Below are 27,574 nucleotides of genomic sequence, written 5' to 3' on the forward strand. Positions count from 1 at the left end.
GCTATAGGCCGAGTATTTTCAAGGAGGCTTTACATGGCCACTAGGGGTCACAAGTCTCTTAATTCTAATATCAGGATGACAAAGACCTTGACAGCAGATTTGCAAGTATGGTTGGAATTTCTGGTTCATTTTGGTATGATAATTTCATTGCTAGTGATACTCTGGGTCTCTTTACAGATGCATCTGGCGCTCTGGGTTCTAGAGCATTTTTTCAGGGACGTTGGTCCACTGTGTCTTGGCATGATATACGGCGTGCCAAAAGTTTACTGAAAAAAATTGTTCCCAGTAGTAGTTGCTGTCTTTATTTGGTCTTCTGTCTTTGTTAATAGGAGGATTGTACCACAAACGTTTAACGTGTACGTTTTTTTAAACCTTAAATTTTTTTGTCTTCCAGCAATGAGTTAGTTGTTAAATTACTGTGTTATGCTGTTTTAAATCATATTTGGTTGGAAGCTAAATACATAACAAGTAAAGCAAATAATATAGCAGACTCTCTTTCTCACGCACAGTGAGAGAGGTTTTTTTCTGGGAAGGACTAAGATGGAGATCCACGCCCAAATTTTCTGTGGGATCTTATCTAGACTTGATATCCTCTTGTCTGATAAATGCTGTCTGTGTTTTGTACGGCTTGCAAGGTACAGCTATTTTCTTCTGGTTCTATACTTATTTTGTAATTATAATAGGTGTCCTATTACTTTAGGTGTGTTAGTGGATAGTTTGAAATCTTGTTCCCCTAGGTATGAATTGTTACTTTTTCATGGTTCCATCTTATTGGCTTACTATGGTGTGCTGAAAATTGTTGTGCTTGTGGCTTCAACTAGGCATTCCTGGTCCTCTTTGTTGATTTCTGACGTGAAAAGTGATATGTGTCTTATTCAGTCTATGATGCCTAATACTTTACTTATATTTCCAAGATATTGGTGGAAGCAGAGTAGGTACTGCTTCTTAGAAAAAAACAGAAAGGGTTTGAGTCATGCTAAAGAGAAGTGTCCTATTGCCACAGAGATCTTAAAGGATACTTAATCAGTTTGTATTATGACGATTGGACTCGCCTTTACAACATTGGCCTAGACATTTTTGATGTAGGCTTGCAAAATGCCATTGAGCATGGTTGCTATGAGGGGTCCATGACTTGACTTTTGATTAATAAATGTTAACCCTTAATAAAAAAAAATGGCCATGGCCTTATTATTCTCTATAAACAATTGTGGTGTGTGTTTTATTTATGGTAAGTATAGTATTTATGTATTGGGGCTTGGGAAGTGGCAAGTACATAACCACATACAGTGGGCACAATAAAGTCTTAAGCTTGTGCTTCCTATGGTGTTCTCTCGCCCCCATTGCCCCATAGATTATTATTTTACTAAACCTTAATTGAAATGTATTGAGCTCGATGGAGTGTGGTGTCCTTTTCTTTGTTACTTTCAATTGGTGGAGGAGTCATCCAATCCTGATGGGAGTTCGTTGTGGGACAGGTGCCGAGGTGGTGCAGCCACCTGATTGGTTAAGCAGAGTCCAATCTGGGCTTACGCTTGTTGCTAGGCTGTTACCAGAAGTCTGATGTCACCTGATTTGGTGGTTGTGAATCTTCTCCGCATAGTAACCGTCCTTTGATTGGTCATCATACTTAAGGAGAGGATATATAGGAAAGTGTGTGAGCTACGTCTGGTCCTTCCAGCACTACATACAGAGTGCTACGCACATCCACCCCCCCTAAAAAAAGTGGCCTTATTGCTCTCCATAAACAGTTGTCATGTTCATATGTTAAGTATAATATTTAAAGAGGATGTACCACCAGGTACAGTACATCCTCTTTAATTTAACACACCGATAGATTGGCGCTGTCATGGGGAAGCCGGTGCCGCGGTCCGTTTTTCGAACCGTGGCATGGTTCCTGTGTATGGCGCCGTTCTATCCTGCGGTACCGGGCCGTGCTAAAGCACTGGAGGTCGGCCGGCCCGCCCCCAGTGGGAGGGAATTCCCTTCCCTCTATGACGCGGCTCCATTCCCTCTTTCTATAGCAAGTCTAGTACGAACAGTTGTTTTTTGTTTTTTTTGCAGAGGGGGTTGTTGGTGTCGAGCAGGGTGTGTGTGTGTGTATGGGGGGGTGTATGGGGTTTGGAGCTAAAACCAGAAAAAGTCTGTCTTTTGAGTGGAACTTGTTTTGAGATCTAGTTTTGATACATTTTTAGGGTGTGTGCACACTATCCAGGTCGATAACCCCTCACTCGCCCCTGCGCACATCTTCGCCCGTGCCATAGGTTCATTCTTTATGCACAGGGTATAATCCACCGGTGCATAGAATGGAGTCTATGGCACAGGCAGAGATGCATGGGGGCTATTTGCGGAATCCGTGGCGGGTAAGCCACCCAGATTATGTAGTGTGCACATGCCCTTATGTGGTAAATTTGATAAAGTTGTCCATTATGCTATTTTTTTCTTTCCTTTATTGGTGTCTATACTGTTTGTTACATAGGCCTGTTACTTTTGGAGAGTATATTATTGGTATAAACCATAGAAATAGTCCATAAGGCAACAAAAGATATATGTCATGAGTAGAGATGAGCGATCCGGGTTCGGGTTCGAGTCCATCCGAACCCGAACGTTCGGTATTTGATTAGCGGTGGCTGCTGAAGTTGGATAAAACCCTAAGGCTATGTGGAAAACATGGATATAGTCATTGGCTGTATCCATGTTTTCCAGACAACCTTAGAGCTTTATCCAAGTTCAGCAGCCCCCGCTAATCAAATGCCGAACGTTCGGGTTCGGATGGACTCGAACCCGAACCCGGTTCGCTCATCTCTAGTCATGAGTCATTATTATACCAAACAAATAGTATCGATAAAGCAGATGAGATTACAAAAAAGACAGGAAGACAGATAAAATCAAGACAGAAACAAGGATATAAGAGTGTGTACAGAGGAACCAATGAGCAAGACAAAATGTGAGTGAGTGTAAGGCAGGACTCGATTTTGGGTAATGGGACAGGTTTGGCCACATTTTTTCCTATTGTCGTTAATGTGTAGCAGAAATCTCAGCTTGGCCGCATTGGGACCTGACTATTTGCCGTCAGAAAGTGACTGATCACTACTGAGGATATAAGACACACTTAAAGACTAGACATCCTCTACAGCTTGGAGTCACTAGCTGATGGTACTACTGAAGCAGACACAAGTACAGTATGTCACATTGGCAAGTTTTTATGTGTGTGTGTTTGGTTTCCTGTAGGGTACGGGTCTATGGTTTCCTGTAAGCTTTTCTCATTTCCCTTTTATTGCTCCTCCCTTTTAGTCTCAAAGATCTATGGTAATAAACCTCTGAGTCGTGAGAATTACACAACGTCTCTCCATGCACAGGTGAAAGGGACACACATGCAGCAGCTCTTTAATGTCCATCTGCTGTCAGTCCGCAGGGCATCTCATGCTGGCCACAACATTTCCTATCAATTAAGAATCTGCCAAGGGTAAGGTCAATTTTACTTCCTCTGAAATTATCCCTGCCTTATATATTATTCAGTATAAAACAAGCTATACTATGTTTTAAGGCATTACCTGATACTTTTATGTATCATTTAGAAGGAAATCCGTGTTGGCATACCAGCCATTTGCTTTCTTGATATAGTTGATGAAGTTTTTGTCAAACCCCATCATGTTTTCAGTCCAGACTAGGTGCGCCCTGGTGTATTACCTTTATGATGGGACAGTGATGTGTATTTCTTAATATTGTCTAACTAAAGGTTTTAGGAGTGTGTAAGCTGTCTTATTGCATGAGAGTTTTGCAGATGTGAAGCATGCACAATGTCTCGAATGTTACAATTGCTTTCGAGGGACTTTAGAATTGTAGCACTTAGCTCTATTCAAGCTTGTTCACTTGCAGCAAGGCTGGCCTTACATAGACTGTTTATGTTGCGTTTGACTTAAAATGAGTGCAGATGTATGAATAGAGAAGTATAAAATTGCATTCACCCGGTGAATTTGTGGCTCATTTTATTATATTGATAAATGAAATGCCAGACAAATAAACATATAAAGAGGAGAAACTGGAAAAACTGCACAAATATTTGACATTTTACACATTTATTTTAGGCAAAATATATCCTTTGCAAAGATTCTATTGTGGGATAGAGATACATCTGCAAGCATGTATAAATACTGCTGTAACTTATAGGCTTTATATACTGTATTTGACAGTGGTGGTTGTGCGGGTATTTTTATTGTTTGCCTGGTTTAAAAACATGTGTTAATAAATTGTGTTTATTCAAGGGGAACTTTTCACGAGAATTTAGGCTTCAAAACTAACAACATATCTAGCATGTACTAGGATAACAGTGATGCCTGTGTATAGTCTGGTAGATTCTGCAAAAAACAGAAAACGAACTTTAAAAACAGCATCAAACTGTCATCTGGGCAGTGCTGTTACGCTGAAGAGTTAGGCGCCCTGGTGCCTAAACACGCCCCTCTTAGCTTGATTGACACATTACTCTACATCATTCCTGTTCTGATTTAGCAGGAACCTGATTTCTGAGGTTGTTACATGGTGGGATATAGTGCAGCCTTTTGAGACATCAACCAAGCTTGGAGGGGCATTTTTATGCACTGGGCTTCTGCTCAGATGAATTTTTAACTGTAAAATCCATATAGTATGTTAGTATTTTATAGTAATTTTTCTATATTATGCTGAAATGTATACAAGAGCATCATTATTAATCTGCAGTTTTAACCTGGTTGGATAAGTTGAGGGCAGTTTAGGAGCCTAAACATGCTTAAAAATCATGAAGCCGCGAAGAAGTGCGCATGCACACAAAACAGCTATTGCAAATATGTACCTTGTCTCTGTCGTCCCTTCCCTGCATGTGAATTCGCCATGTTTTTATATGGCTTTTGACTACAAGAACAAAGAGAAGTATTGGTGAGTGCCACTACTTCTGTTTACTCTTCCGCTGGTTATATTAGTATTCAGTTTGTCAGTTCTGCTGAGCACCGCCTGCTGTTCTTATTGTCCCCTGCCTCCATTGGGGTATGTGTGAACACATGTTGGAAGAGTTGAATGTAACTTAGGTTGTGCCGGACCTTTTTTTCGTTTTCTTGCTTATGGTGGATTGCCATGCTTAAAATTCAGCTTCCAACACAAGAAAACCGGAATTGGTGCTACTTGCCTGTTTGGTATATTGGCATGCATATAACCACATGAATAATCTTGTAAAGTACACACACACACACACACACTCACACTCACATGTGTGTGTTAAAACTGCTGGGCACACCCCTCTTTGAGGCATAAAGAAGAACTACTCTCTAAGAGTAGCTTTAGGTCTGGTGTACTTGAGACATATATGAAATGATAAAAAAAAATTTCTTAAGGCTGGCATTGGGCAAATCTACAAAAAATTGCCATGCAGCAAAATTTTAGCTATAGTAGTAATGATAAGTTATTGCTTATTATTCTCTAATACTTTTACAAACAACTGTCAGCCGATGTCTTCTGAGGACCTACGCCAGACATTGATCACACAGTCACTACTATATATACTCCCCCTGTGGCTGTACAATTAGAATGGGGTCATATACTATAATACACCAATTGATCGGTCCGGGTCTGAGTGTTCAGATGTGTACCGACCATGAGAACGAGTGGGGGAGAAGACCGCTGCAGTGGTCCACTCCCCACTCTGTGAAATGTGATATCAGTAGGGCTCCATAGACAGAGCCCGACTGATCATGTGACACAGAGATAACCTCACTCCTGACAGTGATCACTGAACTTGAACACAAAGCTGCCCAAGGCAGAACTAGTTGTACTGCAGAGACCATGAAGTAAGGGGTGCCTATGTACAGACACGAGTGTGGTGTAATAATTACATGAAGCAGTGTTTAGTGGTCACCATAGCAAGAAAGAAATCAATTTATTAAGGAAGATATTGGAAACCCCTCCTATTTCTGGAGAGTAAGATTGTTATATAAGAAAAAGTAAATTCTGGATAACCCACGTAATATTATTTCCAATAAATATATTGGGACAAACAAGATTCCTAAAACAAATCTTTGGTGTCATTAACTATAACAACTTGTTTTATAAAGTAAATCTAGTACTATTGCTTGTTAATGGGGTGAAAAATGTAATAGTATGTCACAATACTATTTATTCTTGCATTTTCCTTACAATATAAATGAATGTAAATGAAGTTCTTCAAGGGGTTAAAATAAAGTTGCATTTCTGTGGTGTATCAAGTCTCCATCAATAGATGTCTGCTCTGGGGTGGCACATAAAAAGCAGAAGTGCTTTTGCAGCATTTTAAATACCATTTGCAGAATATGGAGAAAGTGAAAATAGAAATTAGAGGTGAAGTGGAGTCCACACAGACTGCCATCTATGCATGGGCAATGTGGACTCTTCAAAGCCATGTTACTTGTCTATTAAATGTACAAATGCAAAAGCTTTTGATGCAAGATAAAATGGAGACATTACTGATGTATCAAATGTCTCTACTGGTTGTATAACTATATTGGGTCTTTTCTACTATAGAGGGTAATGTACTGTGAGATGATGATTAGGGATGGTCCGAACCCTCCGAGGTTTGGGTTCATATGAACCCGAACGCTCGGCATCAGATTCCCACTGTCTGCCCGCTCCGTGGAGCGGGTTGATACAGCGGGAGGACCGCCTGAAAAACTGGGATACAGCCGATGGCTATGGCTGTATCCCAGTTTTCCAGGCGGTCCTCCCGCTGTATCTACCCGCTCCACGGAGCGGGCAGACAGCGGGAATCATTACCGAGAGCTCGGGTTCGTACGAACCCGAACCAAACTCGGTTCGGACCATTCCTAATGATGATATTCCTATGTGTCTTTTGTGCCAAGTCTGATTTTGTATATCCTCACTACTTTGGATGTATACACACTGTGTTTTATTTGCTATTTTATTAAAGCTTAGTTTAGAAACTAATAGGGGGATGAGAACTGGGCTATCCAGAATTTGAAAAAACATAGCTTCTTTTTTTTTTCTACAAAAACAGCACCACATCTGTCCTCAGGTTGTGTTTGGTATTACAACTCTTCTTTTAGCATTTAAAGCAGGGATGGGGAACCTTCGGCCCTCCAGCTGTTGCAAAACTCCAACTCCCATCATGCCTGGTCAGTCTTTGGCTGTCCAGGCAAGATGGGAATTGTAGTTTTGTAACAGCTGGAGGGCCAAAGGTTCCCCATTGCTGCAGTACCTTACAGAAACTGAGGACAAGAGGGGTGCTGTTTCTGAAAGAAAGCAGATATACTTCTCACATCCTGTGCAACTACTTTATTATAAAAAATATATAATTGTGAGCTGCACAAGTTCCCACTTAGGGTACACAGTGTGTTTTGGGGTAAGCACCTTATTTTGTTAAATTTCAGCAAAAACAGCCATGTTTAAAGAAAAAAAAACAATGGGCAAAATGTATCAAGGGCTTTGCACCTATTTTAAGGTGAATAATTGGATATTTCTAAGGATAAGTTCTATTTATCAACCAGTATTTGACAGGTAAATATTTTTTAGCCTTTTTTTTAATCTGCCTGTTTGGAGTATTCACCCAAAAATTCACATAATCCGGGATTAGGCCCATTATCATTTATCATTTGCGACGTTTTAAAAAGTCGCACATACAGGTGCAGGCCTACGTCTGGTCAGTAGCAGGTGAATATGCTTGTGCAATTTTCAATTTTTGTGACTTCTTTTTGCGTTTTTTTTTTTTACTTAGATACATTCACTATGGCAGTGCTACATTTTAATAAATCAGTCACAAGATATTGGAACAAAATATACACCAATCCTCATCAGAAGAGTTCCACACATTAGACTCCTTTAGTAAATCTCCCCCTATGTTTTTAGAAGTCTTACACTATAATGAAGGAATATGATCATTAAAGTATCACTTCCCTATAGGAACTGAACAGAATACAGCAGAAAGCTATTCATATACCAGTCACTTGACTAAAAGAGGAAGAAAAAGCAAATCAGGCCAACTTCTAAATTAGAAGCAGAATATGGAAAAGAGAGTTGAGTACGGGGAAGAGAGAGTAGACTGATATGCAAAATAAACAAACCTAGTCAGATCGTGTAATAAAGCAAACTCTTATCAAAGTTTTATTGTTAGCACCGTTGCCCTACATAGAATATGACTGCAGTATAGGCTATAATGTTCGTATAGATTATTTAGTCTGTTGAGTCTGTCTCCAGGGTGGATGGTCTGTCCACTGCAAATGACTGCCTGAGAGACATTGAAGCAGGTTAAGAGTCCCTGCAGAGTACTCCTTTAGGATCAAAGACACATGCATTTTGTGAATTTTTGACTGTTTAGCAGAATTGGAGCAGTTTTTGCCCATGTTTTACATTGGACCAAAGGGCATTTTACTTATCATCTCATTGGATTTTATGACAAATGTAAATTAAGCTGAGGAAACCAATCATCCAGCTGGTATCTGAGCAATGAATTTGAATTAGATGGGTACGGCAAGGGAGAAATTCTAGAGAAAAGAGGAAAACATTTTTTAAAGGAGAATGATAGTCAGAGGCAAATGGCTGTAAGAAAAGCATAAATGGGATGGTGGATGCAGATGAGATAGATGATGATAATAGTTACATAGTTACATAGTTAATACGGTTGAAAAAAGACACATGTCCATCAAGTTCACCCAAGAAGGGGATGGATACAGGGAAGGGGGAGGGGTGATAGGTTCTATACATATGCATTTATATTATTTTGGTCTAAGAACTTGTCTAGGCCGGTTTTGAAGCCCTCTACTGTTTTTGCTGTGACCAGATCCTGTGGTAGACTGTTCCACAGATTCACAGTTCTCATGGTAAAGAAGACTTGTCGCCTCCGGAGATTGAACCTTTTTTTCTCCAGGCGGAGGCAGTGCCCCCTTGTCCTTTGAGGGGGTTTTACCTGGAACATCTTTTCCCCATATTTCTTGTAGCGGCCATTTATATATTTAAATAAGTTAATCATATCTCCCCTTAAATGTCTCTTCTCCAGACTAAACAAATGTAATTCTTTTAATCTCTCCTCATAACTAAGATGCTCTATTCCCCTTATTAGTTTAGTTGCCCGTCTTTGTACCCTCTCCAGCTCTAGAACATCCTTTTTATGAATCGGGTTCCAAAACTGGACAGCATACTCCAGATGAGGCCGCACCAAAGATTTATAAAGCAGTAATATTATATCCCTGTCCCGTGAGTCCATGCCTGTTTTAATGCATGACATCATCCTGCTGGCCTTAGAAGCCGCTGACTGACATTGTGTGCTGTTCTGTAGTCTATTATCTACAAGTACACCCAGATCCTTCTCCATCAGCGACTCTCCCAGAGTAACTCCCCCCAGGACATATGATGCATGTGGGTTATTAGTACCCAGGTGCATAACTTTACATTTATCTACATTTAACCTCATTTGCCAAGTGGACGCCCAAACACTCAGTGTGTCTAATTCATCCTGTAACATCTGCACATCTTCCATAGACTGTACTATACTACAAAGCTTGGTGTCATCTGCAAAGATAGAAACATTGCTGTTAATTCCATTCTCAATATCATTAATAAACAAGTTAAACAGAAGAGGGCCCAGTACTGACCCTTGGGGTACACCACTTATTACCGGGGACCATTCGGAGTAGGAATCATTGACCACCACTCTCTGGCTACGATTATTAAGCCAGTTTTCAATCCAGTTACACATTAAACTTTCCAAACCGATAGACTTTAACTTACCCATCAGACGTCCATGAGGAACTGTGTCAAACGCTTTTGCAAAATCCAGGTACACGATATCCACAGCCGCGCCACCGTCCAGGCTTCTACTTACCTCTTCATAGAAACTTATTAGGTTGGTTTGACAGCTTCTGTCCTTAGTAAAACCATGCTGGTTATCACTTATAATACTATTAGCCACTACATATTCCTGGATGTAGTCCCTTATAAGCCCCTCAAATAGTTTCCCCACAATGGACGTTAAGCTTACAGGTCTGTAGTTACCTGGGGAAGTTCGAGAGCCCTTTTTGAAGATCGGCACTACATTTGCCTTACGCCAGTCCCTCGGCACAATACCAGTAAGCAAAGAATCACTGAATATTTCATACAAGGGTAGAGAAATTACAGAACTGAGTTCCCTAAGAACTCTGGGGTGTAATCTTTCAGGCCCTGGAGCTTTGGTTACATTGAGTTTATTTAATTTATCTTGGACCATATCTATAGTAAACCAGTTCAGTACATTACATGTGTTAGCAGCACTGGCCCCACCCACCTCAGTACTGGCCCCACCCACCACAGCTCCATCCTCTTCTTTTGTATATACAGAACTGAAGAAGCCATTAAGTAACTCAGCTTTCTCCTGATCCGCAGTTATTAACTCCCCGTCCTACATGCTCTGACCTTGGGGTCCTACATGCTCTGACCTTGTTTTTTTTGCATTAATATATTTGAAGAATTTTTGGGGGTTTCTTTTGCTATCTATAGCTACCTGCCTTTCATTGTGAATTTTTGCTGCTTTTATTACATTTTTACAGGTTTTGTTGACGTCTTTGTAATGTTTAAATGCTACAGCTGACCCCTCTAATTTGTATTTTTTGAATGCCCCTTTTTTCTCATTTATAGCCCTTCTAACCTCGGTTGTAAGCCATGTGGGATTGGATTTTAACCGTTTATATTTGTTACCCATAGGAATATATTTGGCAGTACAGTTATTTAATGTGGATTTGAAGATTTCCCATTTATTAGCTGCATCAGTATGTGACAGCAGCCGCTCCCAGTCTATGCCCTGAAGTTCTGCCCTTAACCCAGGAAAATTGGCCCTTTTAAAATTAAGAGTTTTTGCCCTCCCAACATGTTTTTCTTTTCTACACTTTAAGCTAAAAGTCACTATATTGTGGTCACTGTTCCCCAGGTGTTCATGGACAGTGACATCCCCAACCAGCTCAGCGTTGTTAGAAATAACCAGATCCAACAAGGCATCACTTCTAGTTGGCTCCTCCACAAATGGCCCAGAAAATTATCCTGCAGGAGGTTAAGAAATTCCCTCCCCTTTGTGGTTTTAGCTGAACCGTGACCCCAATCTATATCTGGGTAGTTGAGGTCCCCCATTACCACTACTGTCCCCTCCCAGGCAGCCTGCCCTATTTGTCTATTCAACTGACCATCTATCCCCTCAGTAATGTTGGGGGGGTCTATAGATTACACCAAGAATAATTTTTTCACTCTTTACCTCCTTCTGTAGTTCTACCCACAATGCTTCCACATCATCACAGTCATCGCCCACTATTGCATCTTTTACACTCACTTTAGTATCATTTCTGACATACAGACATACTCCTCCTCCCCTTCTGCCCACCCGGTCCCTTCTGAACAACGCAAATCCCTGAATATTGACAGCCCAGTCATGTGAGGAGTCCAGCCATGTCTCAGTCACACCAACCACATCAATGGACTCCTCCAGAACCAGGGCCTCCAGCTCCCCCATCTTGCTGGCTAGACTTCTGGCATTAGTAACCATACACTTTATATAGTCTGAATTCTGGAAAGACTTGTAGACTGAATTTGGATTTAGAAGAAACAGGTAACTAGCATAATAAATGATGGCAGAGCAAGAATATCACTGCTGAACAGAAAGATCAGACTAGCTGTACTCATGACGGATTGAAGAGGAGGCAGTCTGTTCAGTGTAATAGACCAGTCAGAAGTACAGTAAATGAGGTGAGAGGACACTCTTCCAGCCTCTGTCCAGTCAGTGGAGACCTATAGCAAATACCAGAAACATGTTTTTTAGGCTGAAGGGAACATATCCGTAGCAGTGTTAGGTGCAAATTCACATTTATAGTTTTAAAACATGATTTTAATATTTTTAAACTCATCTGTTAACCCCTTAAGGACGGAGCCCAAAATGGCCTCAAGGACCGGGGCAATTTTCAATTTAGCGTTTTCGTTTATTCCTCCTCGTCTTCTAAGAGCTATAACTCTTTTATTTTTCAGGCTACTGGGCCATGTAAGGGCTTGTTGTTTTCAGGAACAGGTGTACTTTGTAATGACATCTTTTGATCTACCATACCGTGTATGATGGAACCCCTAAAATATCATTTAGGGTACAAACCCACTTGCTGGATCTGCAGCGAGTCTCCTTGCTGCGTTTTTGCAGCGAGACTCGCTGCAGATCCCAGCCCTATACTTTCATTAGCAGAGAAACTCGCAGCAGGGATGTACATCCCTGCTGTGATTTTGTCTGCAGCCCTCCCCATTAACCCCCTAGCCGCCGGACATTATACATTACCGGGTCCCCGTTCCTGCTTGCTTCGGGGCTCCCAGTGTCTTCACGGCCCGCCCAGCCAATCAGTGAGCTGCCGGTAGGGAAATACCCACTACAATAGAAATGGGACTTGTAAATCAATAATGATGTAGCAAGCGGACAATTGTCCAAACCGAATACATAACAAAAGTGTCCAAACCGAATACATAACAAAAAATATATTTTATTTATTTTTATGTGTTTTATTTATAAAATGGGAAAGGAGGGTGATTTAAACTTTTATTGGGGGAGGGGCTATATCATGTTTTTTTAACACTTTAAAAAAAAAATTCTTACACTATTTCATAGCATAGCATTGATCGGTGTTATCTGTGATCATTGCATAGAGCCTGCCTGTGCAGACTCTATACACTGATCGCCGATCTGACTGCTGGGAGGAAGGTAAGAGACCTCCGGCAGTCAGATAGAACGATCGAAACCCCCGCAGTCACACTGTGGTGGTCCTGATCGGTCAGTGACAGGAGCACAGCTCCAGTCACTGATGTAGGTGCCACGATTGCGGCACTGCAGGGGTTAATGGCGGGCCGCCGCGCGATTGCAGTGGCCCGTCATTACTAGTGAGGACCTGGCTGCATATAGCAGCCGGTGCCCACGTGCTTTGAAGTGAGCTCAGCTCCTGAGCTCACTTCAAAGCACCGCCGGACTCAGGTACTGCATGGCTCCTGCATGGGTCCTTAAGTGATGAGATTCCATGACGTACCCGTACAGCATGGGTCCTTAACCCCTTAACGACAAAGGGCGTATATTTACGCCCTGGTGTCGGTAAGGGCATTCAGAATGGGGCTGCGCGGCGACCCCGCTCTGAACTGCCGCGATTCCGGGTGCCTCATGTAGGCCGGAACCGCGGCTATTAGCAAGCACGGTCCTATCGCCGTGCCCGCTAATCAGGTAATCAGATGCAGCTGTCAAGTTGACAGCTGCATCTGATTACCGTATGCAGCTGTTCCCTGGTGTCTTGTGGCGGAGATCCCCCCCGGGACGTTGTCCCGCAGGAGCGATCTCCGTGTCTGGTGCGGCCGGGGTCTCCGCCAAAATGGCGCTGATCCTGGCTCGGCACTCGTTTGTTTTCGGCTGCGGCAGCCGAAAGCAAACGAGTGTCGATCTCATTGAACTATGCTGCATATCTATGCAGCATAGATCTTAGTGAGAGATCAGTGCACTTATACTAGACGTCCCCCAGGAGGGCTTCTAGTATAAGTGTAAAAGTGAAAAAAAGTGATGTTTTCAATCAAAAGCCCCCTCCCCTAATAAAAGTCTGAATCACCCCCCTTTTCCCAGGTAATAAATAAACGTAAACAAATAAATAAATAAGCATGTTTGCTATCGCCGCGAGCGTAATCGCCCAAACTATTAATCACATTCCTGATCTCGCACTGTAAATGGCATAAGCGCTATAAAATCCCATAGTGCAAAATTGCGCATTTTTGGTCGCATCAAATCCAGAAAAATTGTACTAAAAAGCGATCAAAAAGTCGCATATGCGCAATCAAGGTACCGATAGAAAGAACACATCATGGCGCAAAAAATTACACCTCACACAGCCCCATACGTTTATTTTTTTTCTGGTTTTGCAGTGTACTTTATGAAAAAAATCAGCCTGCCATTGTGAAGTACAATTAGTGGCGCAAAAAATAAGGGCTCATGTGGGTTTCTAGGAAAACTGCAAGTGCTATGGCCTTTTAAGCACAAGGAGGAAAAAACGAATACGCAAAAATCGAAATTGGCTCTGTCCTTAAGGGGTTAAGGGGTTAAAGGGCATCTATTATTAGTTGGATGCTGCCCAAATATAGTTGTATGCTGCCAGAATATGAGACAACAAAAAGCAGAGATAGGCTGTGGATTTTCAGAGTATATACATTGTGTCCCTATATGGGTATATGTTACTGTATGTTTCTCTGTGTAAGCAGTACATACAGTATGTGTCTGTATGAGTGTCTGTATGTATGTGTTAATGTTGCTGTATAATTGTCTGTGTAAGGGCCCTATTCCACTGGACGATTATCGTTCAGATTATCGTTAAATCGTTCGAATCTAAACGATAATCGTTCGGTTGAAATGCAGTTAACGATTAACGACCGAACGAGAAATCGTTGATCGCTTTATAAGACCTGGACCTATTTTTATCGTTGCTCGTTCGCAAATCGTTCGCGTTGAATAAGACATCGTTCGGTCGTTCGCAATAGATACGAATGCAATAGCGAATAAATAGCGAAGAAAAAACGATCGCAATTACGATCATAAGTAACGATTATCGTTCAATGGAAATGAGTGAACGTTTTCAGGTCTTTCGCAATAGTGGTCGTTTGCGATCGTTAATCGTTAATGATATGCAAACGATAATCGTCCAGTGGAATAGGGCCCTAAGCAGCCCATCCCCAGCCGAGCTCTTGGTTCCCATATGCCAAAAGATGCGATGGTAGCACACACGTGGTAAACTTCACAGCTTCTCTGGCGATTTGTCATTTCCTCTGTCAGGGCTGTCTGTTCTAGGGTGCATCATTAATACTTTAAGGCTATGTTCACACTACGTATGAGACCGGCCGGTCTCTGGCCGGATCATCTCGGCCGGTACTTAACCGGTGAGTTTTGTGGTGAATTTTGCATGTATCAGCATGTATCAGCCAGTGAGCACCTTATTATGTCCTGTATGAGAAGCCGAAATAAAAAGCAAAATTCACAAGCAAAGTTTGCATTCTTGTGAGTATATGTTCCTGTGACTACGTGGAGCAAGATTTGAGTGCTACAGTACAAGGTATTTCTCGTACGTTACACACATTCTATTATATATTATTACTTTATTCATTAATAACTTCGGGATGCTTTTACCTATCTGGCTGATTCTGACATTGTTGTCTCGTGACATATTGTACTTTACATTTCTGATAAATTGGAGTTGATACTTATAACGAATCTTTATGAAAAAAAACGTGAAAATTGTGAAAAAATTCATTTTTCCAACTTTGAAACTTTCCTGCTTATACAGAAAATGGTTATGCCTCATAAATTATATATTAAATAGCATAAGCACCATGTGTACTTTATGTTGGCGGCATTTATTAAACTATGTTTCATTTTTTTTACACAATAGGAAGCTTAAAACATTAGCAGCAATTTTCCAAATTTTCTGTAAAATTTCAAAATCATATTTTTCTAGGGACCTGTTCAGGTTGAAAGTGTATTTGAGGGGACTGTATGTTAGAAAGCCCCACAGAGCACCCCATTTCAGAAACTGCACCCCAAATCTGCAAAAGCACATTCAGAAAGTTTTTTTAACCCTTTAGGGGAGTCACAGAAATAAAAGCTAAGTGTGTAAGAAATTTGAAAAATGTAATTTTCTGTGCAGAGATTTTATTGTAATCCAATATCTTTCATAATTTTAAACCTATTATCAGAGAAATGCACCCCAATATTGATTTCCCCGTTTCTGCAGTTTATAGAAATACCCCATATGTGGCCCTATTGCGTTGTTTGACGCAACCACAAGCCTCAGATATGAAGAAGCACCTAGTGAATTTCAATGCCTCCGTTTTATTTGGTCATTTTTGACTGTAATACTTCAGGTTGGCAGAGGCTCTGGGGTCCCAAAACATAAAAAACACCCCTAATGGGACACCATTAAGAAAAATACACCCTTCAAGGAATGTAACAAGGGGTGCAGTGAGCATCTGGACCCCACAGGTGCTTCACAGATTTTCAGAACAATGTGGCGTGAAAAAGGAAAGATTTAATTTTTTACACTAAAACGTTGTTCAATTTTTCATTTTTACAAGGGGATAACCCCCCCCCCCCCACACACACACACACAAAAGGTGTAGTGCAGTTTCTTCCGAGTACGGAAATACCCCACATGTGGACATAAAGTGCCAAGCGGGCGCAGGACGAGCCTCCAAAGGGAAGGAGCGCCAATTGGCCTTTGGAAGCTGGATTTCACTGGAATGGATTTCAAGGGCCATGTCACATTTACAGAGCCCTCGTGCTGCCAAAACACTTGAAACCCCCCACAAGTGACCCCATTCTGGAAACTACACCCCCCAAGGAATCTAACAAGAGGTGCAGTGAGCATATGGACCCCACTGCTGACAGGCACAAATGTGGAACGAAGTGACGTGAAAGGGAAATTTTTCATTTTTTCACTTTCACAGCAGAAATGTGCCTGTCATCAAGGGGTCCATATCCTCACTGCACCCCTTGTTAGATACCTTGAGGGGTGTAGTTTCCAAAATGGGGTCACTTGTGGGGGGTTTCCATTGTTTTGGCAGCACGAGGGCTCTGTAAATGCAACATGGCGTTCATCATCCATTCTAGCCAAATCCAGCCCCCAAAATCCAAATGGCGCTCCTTCTCTTCAGAGGCTTAACCTGCACCCAAATGGCGCTTTATGTCCACATGTGGGGTATTTACGGACTTAGGGCAAATTGCTCTACACATTTTGTGTATTTTTTTCTCTTTTTACCCCTTGTGAAAATGAAAAATTCAAGGCTAAACCAACATTATAGTGTAAAAAATGTAATATTTCATTTTCATGCCACATTGTTTCATATTTGTGCCCGTCACCAGTGGGGTCCATATGCTCACTACACCCCTTGTTACATTCCCTGAGGTGTTTAGTTTCCATAATGGGGTCACTTGTGGGGGGTTTCAACTGTCTTGCCAACACGGGGGCATTTTAAATGCAACAAAATCCATTCCAGTCAAATCCAGCCTCCTAAAGCCAAATGGAGCTCCTTCCCTTTGGAGGCTTACCCTGCACCCGCCTGGCACTTTATGTCCACATGTGGGGTATTTTCGTACTTAGGGGAAATTGCTCTACACATTTTGTGTTTTTTTTTTATCTTTTAACCCCTTGTGAAAATGAAAAAATCAAGACAAGATCAATGATTTAGTGTAAAAATTAATTTTTTTTTACAGTAAATGTTGGTCTAGCCTTGATTTTTCTATTTCCACAAGGGGTTAAAAAAGAAAATGAATGCAAAACGTGTAGGGTAATTTCCCCTGAGTAGGAAAATACCCCACATGTGGACATAATGTGCCATATGGGCACAGGGCACGCCACCAAAGGGACAGGGCACCATTTATAGGCTGGAATGGAGGATAGAGGCCATGTCGCAGAGGCCTGTGCTGCCAGGGAAGTAGAAACCCCCCCCCCCCAAGTGACCCCATTCTGGAAACGACACCTCTCAAGAAATCTAACAAGGGGTGCAGTGAGCATATGGACCCCACTGGTGACTGGCACATATGTAGAACATGTGCTGTGAAAATAAAAAATAGGGACCGAAAGAGGGGGTGCTGGTATAAAAGTTATCCCCGTACAGGTGGTAACCTTTATCTAGCAGTGGGAACATCAGTTCCCCAACGATCTCCCCACTAACTCGGAGGATGGGGGGGGCATTTGGGGGCTTGATTCGGGTGTCCCTTCCTTCATACACTCTAAGGGTATGTGCACACTGCGGAATGGCGAAGGATAATCCTTTGTGCATTCCGCAGCTGGCACCCGCCGGTGGACTGATGGAGGCGTGTATGAACGTGTTCATTCTTTGGACGGACGACGGAATTCGCACGTGCATAGAATGGAGTCTATGACACGGACGGAGACGTGCTCCCGCATCAGTCCACCGGCGGGTGCCAGCTGTGGAATGCACAAAGGGTTATGCTTCGCTAATCCGCAGTGTGAACTAAATCTGTAAGTGTACCCAGAGGTACTCTCACAGAGAATTTCACGCCATACCGTGATCTCTTATTGGGAAGGTACTGGCAGAAAAGACGTGTCTGGGGGGCAGCGTATGCTACGCTACCCCCAGATACCTCACTGGATGATGAGGATGAGGATGAAAGGAGGAAAAAAGGATTTCCCCATTCATCCTCACTGGTTGTTTCGGTGTCAGAGGCAATAATAGCGTATGCCTCAGACGTCGAAAACACTCTGGGGGCCATTTTTATATAGGGATTGGTATATGGGATATGTAAATGTGTAGTGTAAAACTTTATTTCATGTAGTGTAGTGTAATGTAGTGTTTTTTACCTACGTAAAGAAAGGAGTTGCTGATAAATGCCGCACTTACACTACCATTCAAAAGTTTGGGGTCACCCAAACAATTTTGTGTTTTCCATGAAAAGTCACACTTATTCACCACCATACGTTGTGAAATGAATAGAAAATAGAGTAAAGACATTGACAAGGTTAGAAATAATGATTTGTATTTGGAATAACATTGTTTTTACATCAAACTTTGCTTTCGTCAAAGAATCCACCTTTTGCAGCAATTACAGCATTGCACACCTTTGGCATTCTAGCTATTAATCTGTTGAGGTAAGCTGGACCCCACGCTTCTAGAAGCAGCTCCCACAAGTTGTATTGGTTGGATGGGCACTTCTGGCGTACCATACGGTCAAGCTGCTCCCACAACAGCTCAATAGGGTTCAGATCTGGTGACTGCGCTGGCCACTCCATTACCGATAGAATACCAGCTGCCTGTTTCTGCTGTAAATAGTTCTTGCACAATTTGGAGGTGTGTTTAGGGTCATTGTCCTGTTGTAGGATGAAATTGGCTCCAATCAAGCGCTGTCCACTGGGTATGGCATGGCGTTGCAAAATTGAGTGATAGCCTTCCTTATTCAGAATTGTACCATTAGAACACTGGAGTGATAGTTGCTGGAAATGGGCCTCTATACACCTATGTCGATATTGTACCAAAAACCAGACATTTGCAGCTAGAATAGTCATTTACCACATTAGCAATGTATAGAGTGTATTTGTTTAAAGTTACGACTAGTTTGAAGTTATCTTCATTGAAAAGTACAGTGCTTTTCCTTCATAAGGACATTTCAATGTGACCCCCAAACTTTTGAACGGTAGTGTATGTGCGGTACTTATCAGCAGACAGTGGCGGTAGGATATAGGGGGGGGGTAAACGGCCCTATGCCAAAAAGGAGATGTTGCTGATCAGTGGCGCACTTATGTGCAATGCTGATCAGCTCTCAGCGGCGTTAGGGCGCATAAAAAGAAAAAAAAAATTGAAAAAAAAACAAAACAACAACCTCTTTTTACCCCAAAGCCACTGATCAGTGTATAATATACTCTGATCAGCCGCTAGTAGAGTAAAGCTGCCGAAGCCCGAAGAGCCGAAGATTTCCGAAGTTAGACGACGAAGACCCGACGGAACCCGGAAGTAAGCCGACGGAAGAAGAGGACGCGCGGACCGCCAATCTTTGCTCCGGACGCCGGGATCAGGTGAGTATAGTGAACCTACACTACACACACCTGTTCTGCAGCCCTCAGCTACCTAGCTGAGGGTGCAGAACACAGGGACATTTTTTTTTTTACACTTTGATCGCCGTGATGGGCCGGCCGATAACACATCTCTAAACAATAGGCCAACGATGGAACCTTCACTTCAAAATCTTCATAGAAAGAAAATCTGCATAGTTACTGACACAAAATAGTATTAGCCTTTTGGACCAATCAAATTGAATGTTTAGTCATGAAAACAAGATTATCCTGCTCCTGTCCAATCAAATGTTCTTCAATGTTATCCAATGAGGCAAAAATGGTATAAGAACTGGGTGAAAATCCATACGTGGTGGTGGTAAAGAAGATTCCACATACATATTATATACGTTATACACAACATTAACACTTATACTATATCTACTAAGCAGTGCTAATGACTACTAAGAGAGAAGGGTAGTATCCTGATAGAACAGAGGAAATAGCCTGGGTAGGACAAAGCTACCAGAAGGTCTACGTATCTTATTTCGCAGTGCAGGTAACTGGGTCGCCCCGGGAACTTAGCTTCACCCAGGTAACCAAGGCTGGGGGTTGTATCACCCTAGGAGGACGAGTCACTCGCCACTGTAGGGAAGAAGGTGGTCAGATTATAGTCTATACAAGAAAACAAGTAAACTTCTCAATCTCAAGAATTCTCTCAAGTTCCGGCAGAGTGCAGTGCTATATTGGGTTGGGACTCCCTTGACAAACTCCTCTCCTCTACGTTACTCTACTCTACCTACACTCTTTAAGCACTGCTACAACTATCTCTACTCTACTCTAGTTCTTCATGCATCTCCTCAGCACAGACAATTTCATGCACTACAGTCCGTGTAAAGATTTATCTATTTGCTGCCAAAGTGTTTTGTACTATTAAGAGACTGTACAGTAAAGCTGCTTTATTTTTATATCACTGGGACGCAGTCATCCTTTCCTATGCACTAGCAGCTATACACACTAACCGCACACCTTGGGTTATTTTCCCCTTTCTGTGGGTGGTTTTACAGATAGTCCGGGTGGGTCAATTGCCACTCAGGACTACCATTACAAGAATCCAAGGGACCCGCACAAACCCGACTGGTCACCGACCATTTTGAGAAGTACAGCCAGCCACAACACCAAGCAGGTACCAACATTACACCTGTGTGCTGGACTAGCACTGGCGTCACGACTAAACAATCTCTGGCTGAGCTGTAAAGTAGCACTGATAACATCCAATCATCACTGTAGTACACCTACACCTACACTTAAGTTAGGTAAGAAAAGGAGGTTTATTATGCTCTATGCAGCCCCAGTACAAAATAAAAAACTGTTAATGGACAGATTACCCATTTAAAAATAGGTATACAGTTTCAAAATAATACCACTATGCAAGCAACAAATATCACCATACTGTTATTGAGCAAGTCCTAGTATACATTACCATACTATAGTATAGTATACCAGCGCCAATGTTACCAGTAATACCAACATAAGGGACAAATTACCCAGCCACACCAAGACCACCTGTTCAGAAATAGCACTGAAAAGCCTACTCAGCTGTTGTCATAGTCTTTGGACACATTTGTTTAATTCAGTAAAATTACGGAAATACCAAACTAATAGAGATTTTCTTAAGAATTTTCATAAAATCTTTTTTTTTTTAATTGCTATAACTTTAGAATTGTTCCGCCTCTGGAGTGGTGTGAGGATGCACATTTAGGGGTAGACAGAAATGGCTTTTTATCCTATGTTTTAGCTAGATAGATCCATGCAGATCCTAATGACATTCTCAGGGTTTCTTCGGTCTATTCTGCAAGATTTGAGCTGACAAAGAAATTACTGTTTGGAGGAGATTTTGCAAAGTAAATAAATTTTGCGATGGAGGACTGCGAACCGAGCACTGCCATATGTACAAATAACACATACATATATACACCTCCCCCCACCCCACACACACACACACACACACACACACACACACACACACATACTCCTTCACAAATACATGCACCCTCACTCACACATACAAGCACACTCACTCACATATACATACACACACATGCACTCACTCACACATACATGCACCCCCACTCACACACACATATATATATATATATATATATATATATATATATATATATATATATATATATATATACACACACACACGCACACACACTAACCTGCTCTAGACTTGTAAGGCTCCACTAGACTTCCACTTGGCAAACATTCAGGGAGGCTGTGCAGGGTCAGGACCTCAGATTAGGAGCCTCCTGTTGATGATGTGCTGCAGGCTGCCAAGCTGTGTGTCCTCACCTCCGCCATCCCCCAGACCCTACAGCTAAAGGAAGCTGAGAGACAGAATCAGACAGTGGAGCATACAAAGCACACAGTGTAGCTCAGGTTGTGCATCCTCTACTGTTTGCATTTCTACCGGGAACCCTGTGTCCAGGTTTAGTCCTGGTGGAGGCCCTGGCTTTAAATCCTCCCTTTAATTGATGCTCATCTGCGTATATGAAAAAAACAAATGCTCATATATGAAAAAAATTTATGCTCATCTGCATATATGAAAAAAATACAAATTGCTCAAGCTAAAAGTATGTGTGTAATGGGGCTTATAAGTCCTATCCGGTGCTATGATTAGTTACACTATGTGTATCCTAACAGGCTCCATTTAGGTCTTGATCACCGACCTGTGCCTGTGCTTTGTAGTACTCTACATATCTCATTAATCAATATGGGTAACACATTGCAACAGCATGGCATCAGGGGTGAACCTAGCCTTGTAGACAGAGATGGTGACATTAGGTTTAGGAGAGGAAGTAAATAAGGGAAACAGAAGTAGTTTGGTTTAAGAAGATTACACTTAAGATACAGATACTGTAGGGCATGACAGCAAAAACAAAAAATGCTTGAAAAGTCTATGCACCAGTTTAAAGAGTTTTTCTATGAAAGTAGCTCCCATTTTGGAGGACTTGAGACATTCTTGTATGACATTGACATAGATTGATCTAAACAGTCATCATGTAATACTGTATTAATAAGTTATGCACCCCCCATCATAATGCCACTGGAAATTGCAGATCACCCAGCAAAAAACAAGCTCTCATACAGATGCATTGACAAAAATCTAAAAACTCTTATAATGCACTTATAAAAATTATTAAATACCCTCAGTTATTAATGCCTGGTCCTTGAAGGGTTAAGCACTTACAGCAAGAAAATCTTTGGGCTCATCTTTTGCTGAGGTATTAGTTCCTGCAGTTTCTAAAAATATGGTAACATAATGTTTTAGGTTCATCACAGTTTTATGACCCGTGACACCATGATGACACCTTTATTTTTTGTGAATTATACATGGTTAAGGTTTTTTCTTCTGTAACTTATCATGTAGAATTTAGCACAACTCGAGCATGGTTATGTCCAATTCTTCAAAATTTAATTTCCAGTGGCTAAAAAAGTTGCATACAGCCACAGGTTTTCCAGGACTCTCTAGGGCTGCATCCAACTTCTTCAGCCACCGGTAATCAAATACTGAACGATCGGACTCAAGCATGCTCAACTCCCGCTCATCTCTACTATCATGTGATCTGTCTTGATGCTGCTAAGTGAAAGGGAACACTAACGTTTCAAAGTATTTTATTGAAATTTTTCAGAATTTTTATAGTACAACAGTAGGTAACACATTATTGGCATATTTACCAAAAGGGGGGGGGGGGAGGGGGAGGCCGGGGGGGATGGGGGGGGAGGGAAATAGGGTCAGGGTGCAGAGGCAGGGTAGGACTGGGGGGGAAGGAGGGAAGGGAAGGAGGGGAAGGGAGAGATGGGAGGGGAAGGGGGTGACAGAGGCAAACAACAGGGAAGGGGACATAAAAAGGGAGGGGAGATATGTATACAGGTATCGTAACTTGTAGAGAAACAGTTTAAAGTAGAAGCGTCTAAAAGTAAAAATACAGTGATAGCAATAGGACAACCGTATGTAAGAGCAAAACTGGTAGCCGGTAGCCGGTAGAAGTAAGTACATATGTGAACGGCAACATAAGCAAGACAGATCATAAAACTAAAAGAGAGTGTGTCCATAGAAGGCGCATAATGTCCTCTAACGTGCCAAATAACAACGCAAGTGTCCACAAGGTAAAAGAGGGCAGGGATGCAGACGTAGATAGGTCCAATCAAAGCTGGGGTCGCCTCAGTGGAGCGCAGAAGACCACCAGTTATTAGCCAATGACACAAAAAAAAAAAAGAAAAGAAGAAGAAGGGGGAAACAAAACTCACAAGAGACCACAAAGACACAAACAAGACGGAGGGACACAAGACACATCAAGACAAGACAAGAGGGCCGCAAATGAACATAAGTCAAATGGAATTAACCCATGTCTGCGGTCTGGGTATGGGGCACATAGTCCAGTTCAGTGCAGGTGAGGAGAGAAAAGGTGTCTGGCAAGTTAGTTGAACAGTAGGGTAATCGCTTCCTAGGACACGAAAACTCGTAACATGGAGTCACTTAACCAGGAGCTGAGCATGAGGATGGTGATGGGGACGTTGAGGTGTTCTGGGCAAGGCGGCTTGGGAGAAGGTGGGGGAGATTCCATGCCTGTAGTTGCTGTAGCCCCTCCTCTGGGTCTTGGATCCACACACAGTCCGGGCCTCTGGTAGCTACGAGGCCAGAGGTGCCCCTCCAACTATATTGGATTCCATGATCCCGAAGTGTGGTTGTTACCGGTGCAAATGACCTCCGGAAATTCAGGGTAGCTGCTGATAAGTCCGGGAAAACAGCCACTGTCGAGTACGGGGCAGGCAATAAGGTGCGCTGTCGGGTCGCTGCGAGAAAAGCAGATTTCACGTGTAAATGTCTGACGCGCACCAGAGCGTCTCTCGGGATATCCAGAGGAAGGTGGGCTGGTCTCGGTAGTCGGCGTGCCCAATCTACGGCAAGGTCATCAGCATGGCAGTCAGGAAGTGTCGATTTGATGAGCACACAGGTGAAGGTGGCTATATCATCGTTTGAGACGGATTCAGGGACCCCCCTCAATTTCAAGTTGTGAGCCCGAGATCTATCATCCACCTTGGTCAAAGTCTCGCGCATCTGAGCCACTTCTTCATGTAATTGCCAGTGAGATTCGACCAGTACATTATATTCCTGTACCATGTCCACAATGTTATCTTCCACATGCTGAACACGCTGCTCAATTTTTAACACAGATTCTCGGAGAGTCTCAATTGTATTGTCCAGTTTAATCTGTATAGAGTCTCTGAAAGCAAGCAGCATCTCTCTCAGCAGGGTTGTAGTGAGCTGAGTATCAGGGATGCACAGACAGTCAAATGGGTCACTCAGAGGCACAGGCTTAATTGGAGCAGATGCAGGCAGAAATGCTGGAGCGTTTGCACTCAGACTCTGTTGCTGCAAAGTCATAGGAGAGGCTGTGTACCGCTGTGTAGTGAAGCTATCAGCAGTCCGGAGCCCTAATGAAGGCGGAGGGGGATTGACGCTGCGGCTCCACAGCTAAGCCCGGCACAGGACAGGGGGAGCCTCTGTTCGCAGGCAGGCTATTCCGGCTGTTACCTCCATCAGCTGAGAGAACAGTACGGGCTGTAATGGGCTCCCTTCGCGTCCCCGCTGATGCTGTACGTGGCGGAGCAGTCTGCCACACCGCTCCGCCGCCGGCATAAGAGCAGGAAGGAGGGGAAGCTGCTGGGACTCCGGCGCCATGTTGTTTTACCCGTGCAGAAGGAAGAGAGGCTTCAAGCTTCCTCCGTGCTGCCGTCGCCGCTCGTCTGGATGTGGTTCTCATCTCAACCAGTCGCTGACAGTCCAGGGAAGAGTCGGGTGTAAAATAAAGTCTATCCGTGCAGTATAGCCGCTATAATCGCAGTTCGTAGCGCGAGCTTGGCCAGGGCACAATTGCTCTCCTCAGTAGCTAAACCACGCCCCCAACTCCTCAAAAGGGAACACTAAAGCTAGCAATAGAAATGGGATTGTTTTTGGTGAATCCTACTAGTTTGTGGGATAAGCTTGACAACTCCATCTTAAGTGGGTCCTCATCAATAAGCCACATTAGACAGTGACTGCAGACAGTACCTCTTTTTTCAGACCATAACTAGTGATCAGCAAACTTGCTGAATGTTTAGCATTTGACTCCCGGTGGCAGGAGAAGTTGGATGCAGCCCAGGGAGTCCTGGAAAACAAGGAAACAACCATAGGCTGTATCCAGGTTATCCTGGCAGCCCTAGAGCTGCATCCAACTTCTTCTGCCACCAGGAGTCAAATACAGTGCACTTGGGTTTGGCCAAACCTGAACGTTTGGCAAGTTTGCTCATCACTCACCATAACATATCCATGTATTATATGGACAACCCAATGATTTCACTGTGAACTCTGCTAAAATTGCTTTTAGTGTCAAAGAGGTGGGGCCTTCTGTCTTCTCTGCTTCAGGGTCACAACACCTCTTTGATCTGAATGATTGTGTGTGATGAACATGCAGGGCTCAGCATACGCTGCCGAGACCTGATTAGTTTTGAGTTTGGCAACTGGAACACTCGGCATTAATTACCGGTCATGTCCATGCTTTCCTGGCAGCCCTAGGGCAGCATTCAATTTAAAAAAAATCCCAAATCCAAAAAATCCAAAAATAAAAAATAAAAAAAATCCTAAATCCAAAATCAAATGCCGAGCGTTTCAGTTGCCAAACTTTAACATTTTGACAGATCAGCTTAACACTAGCCCTGATCAGACCCTGTGCAGGCTTCGTCATTACCAATAGCAAAATAATGGCAGCAAGACAGAATGCACCGCACCTGCAGTGTAGTTTGTATAAAAAATTATATATATTCTGCACCATCTGACAAATTGGTTCTATATTACTTAAATTATACTTGAAAATACAAAAACAAACGTCAGCAAAAAAAAAAAAACACACCGTATTAAATTAGTGCTGTAAATTTTAGGATAAAATTAGGATAAAATTTAGGATAAGAATGCCAATATCTCTGTAAGGTTCACACATAGTATTTCCGTCAGTCTTTTGAGCAGTATTTTTTCAATCAAAACCAGGAATGGGTTGAATCCAAAACCCCAATAGGACTACTAGCCCAAATCACATCCAGTAAAACCTTCCTATATTTAAAACTTACTTTTTACTGTTTTTTTTCTAAGAAATTATATAATTTTTGTTAAAAACATACTACTACCATAGCCATTAAAGCATTCACATGTAGTAATCCCCTATTGGGTAGGTATAGTCACTAGTAGCTGCAGTCTACTGACTATCTCTTGAATATACACTGTCTGACTAGGCTACTGGTGTAGTATAATTAAAACACAAGCCACATAGCCCCTCAACTAGTTTTGACCACACATGTGCGTTATCAGGAGGAGGGCTTATGACGTCATAAGTATTGAGTTTTAAGTATAGGAAGGTTCTACTGGATGTGATTTGGGCTAGAGACCCTATTGGGGTTGTTTTGGATTTGTATACCATCCAGGCTACCTTTCTTCCTTTGGGCACAATCTTTTTTGTTTCAGGAATGGGTTGAAAACACAGAAACTGGGCAAATCTTTCCATCATAATTTTGCCTCGTCAGTTCCACCCCTGGTTTTGGCTACAAATACTAGCAGAAATACTGACTACAATATGATGTGTGAACATAGCCTTAGGGTGTTTTCTCATTTATTTTTTTTGTGCAAAAGTCAAAATTGGATTCAAAAGGAGCGAGTTATATAAAAGAAGGACTAGATCATGCTCTATACACTTCTGTCTTTGACGGCAACAAAACTGCAACATCTCGGCCAGAGATGTCAGCAGAGAGCACCGTGTCAGACTGAAAATAAAACATTTCCTGCAGGACATACAGCAGCTGATAAGTATGGGAAGACTTGAGATTTTTTTTTTTATAGAAGTAAATTACAAATCTATATTACTTTCTGACACCAGTTGATTTGAAAGAAAAAGATTTTCGCTGGACAACCCCTTTAAAGACTGGTTTTTGAAACATCATTCTTGAACACT

The 27,574-nt window shown here is 42.3% G+C and overlaps 1 protein-coding gene across 3 annotated transcripts in view; it reads left to right on the forward strand.

Moving 5' to 3' along the window:
- CARD11 (caspase recruitment domain family member 11) overlaps window positions 1-27,574 on the forward strand; it is a 103,861-nt gene that overhangs the window by 27,460 nt on the left and 48,827 nt on the right. For 2 of the 3 annotated variants that reach the window (XM_069983633.1, XM_069983635.1), the window contains exon 1: window positions 3,339-3,463. The exons of the other annotated variant lie outside the window; for it this stretch is intronic. The gene's annotated coding sequence lies outside the window, so the exon portion shown is untranslated. Of the gene's footprint in view, window positions 1-3,338; window positions 3,464-27,574 lie in introns of those variants that run through there. 3 annotated transcript variants of the gene reach the window in all.

Source organism: Dendropsophus ebraccatus, chromosome 9 (genome assembly GCF_027789765.1).
Source record: "Dendropsophus ebraccatus isolate aDenEbr1 chromosome 9, aDenEbr1.pat, whole genome shotgun sequence".
NCBI lineage: Eukaryota > Metazoa > Chordata > Amphibia > Anura > Hylidae > Dendropsophus > Dendropsophus ebraccatus.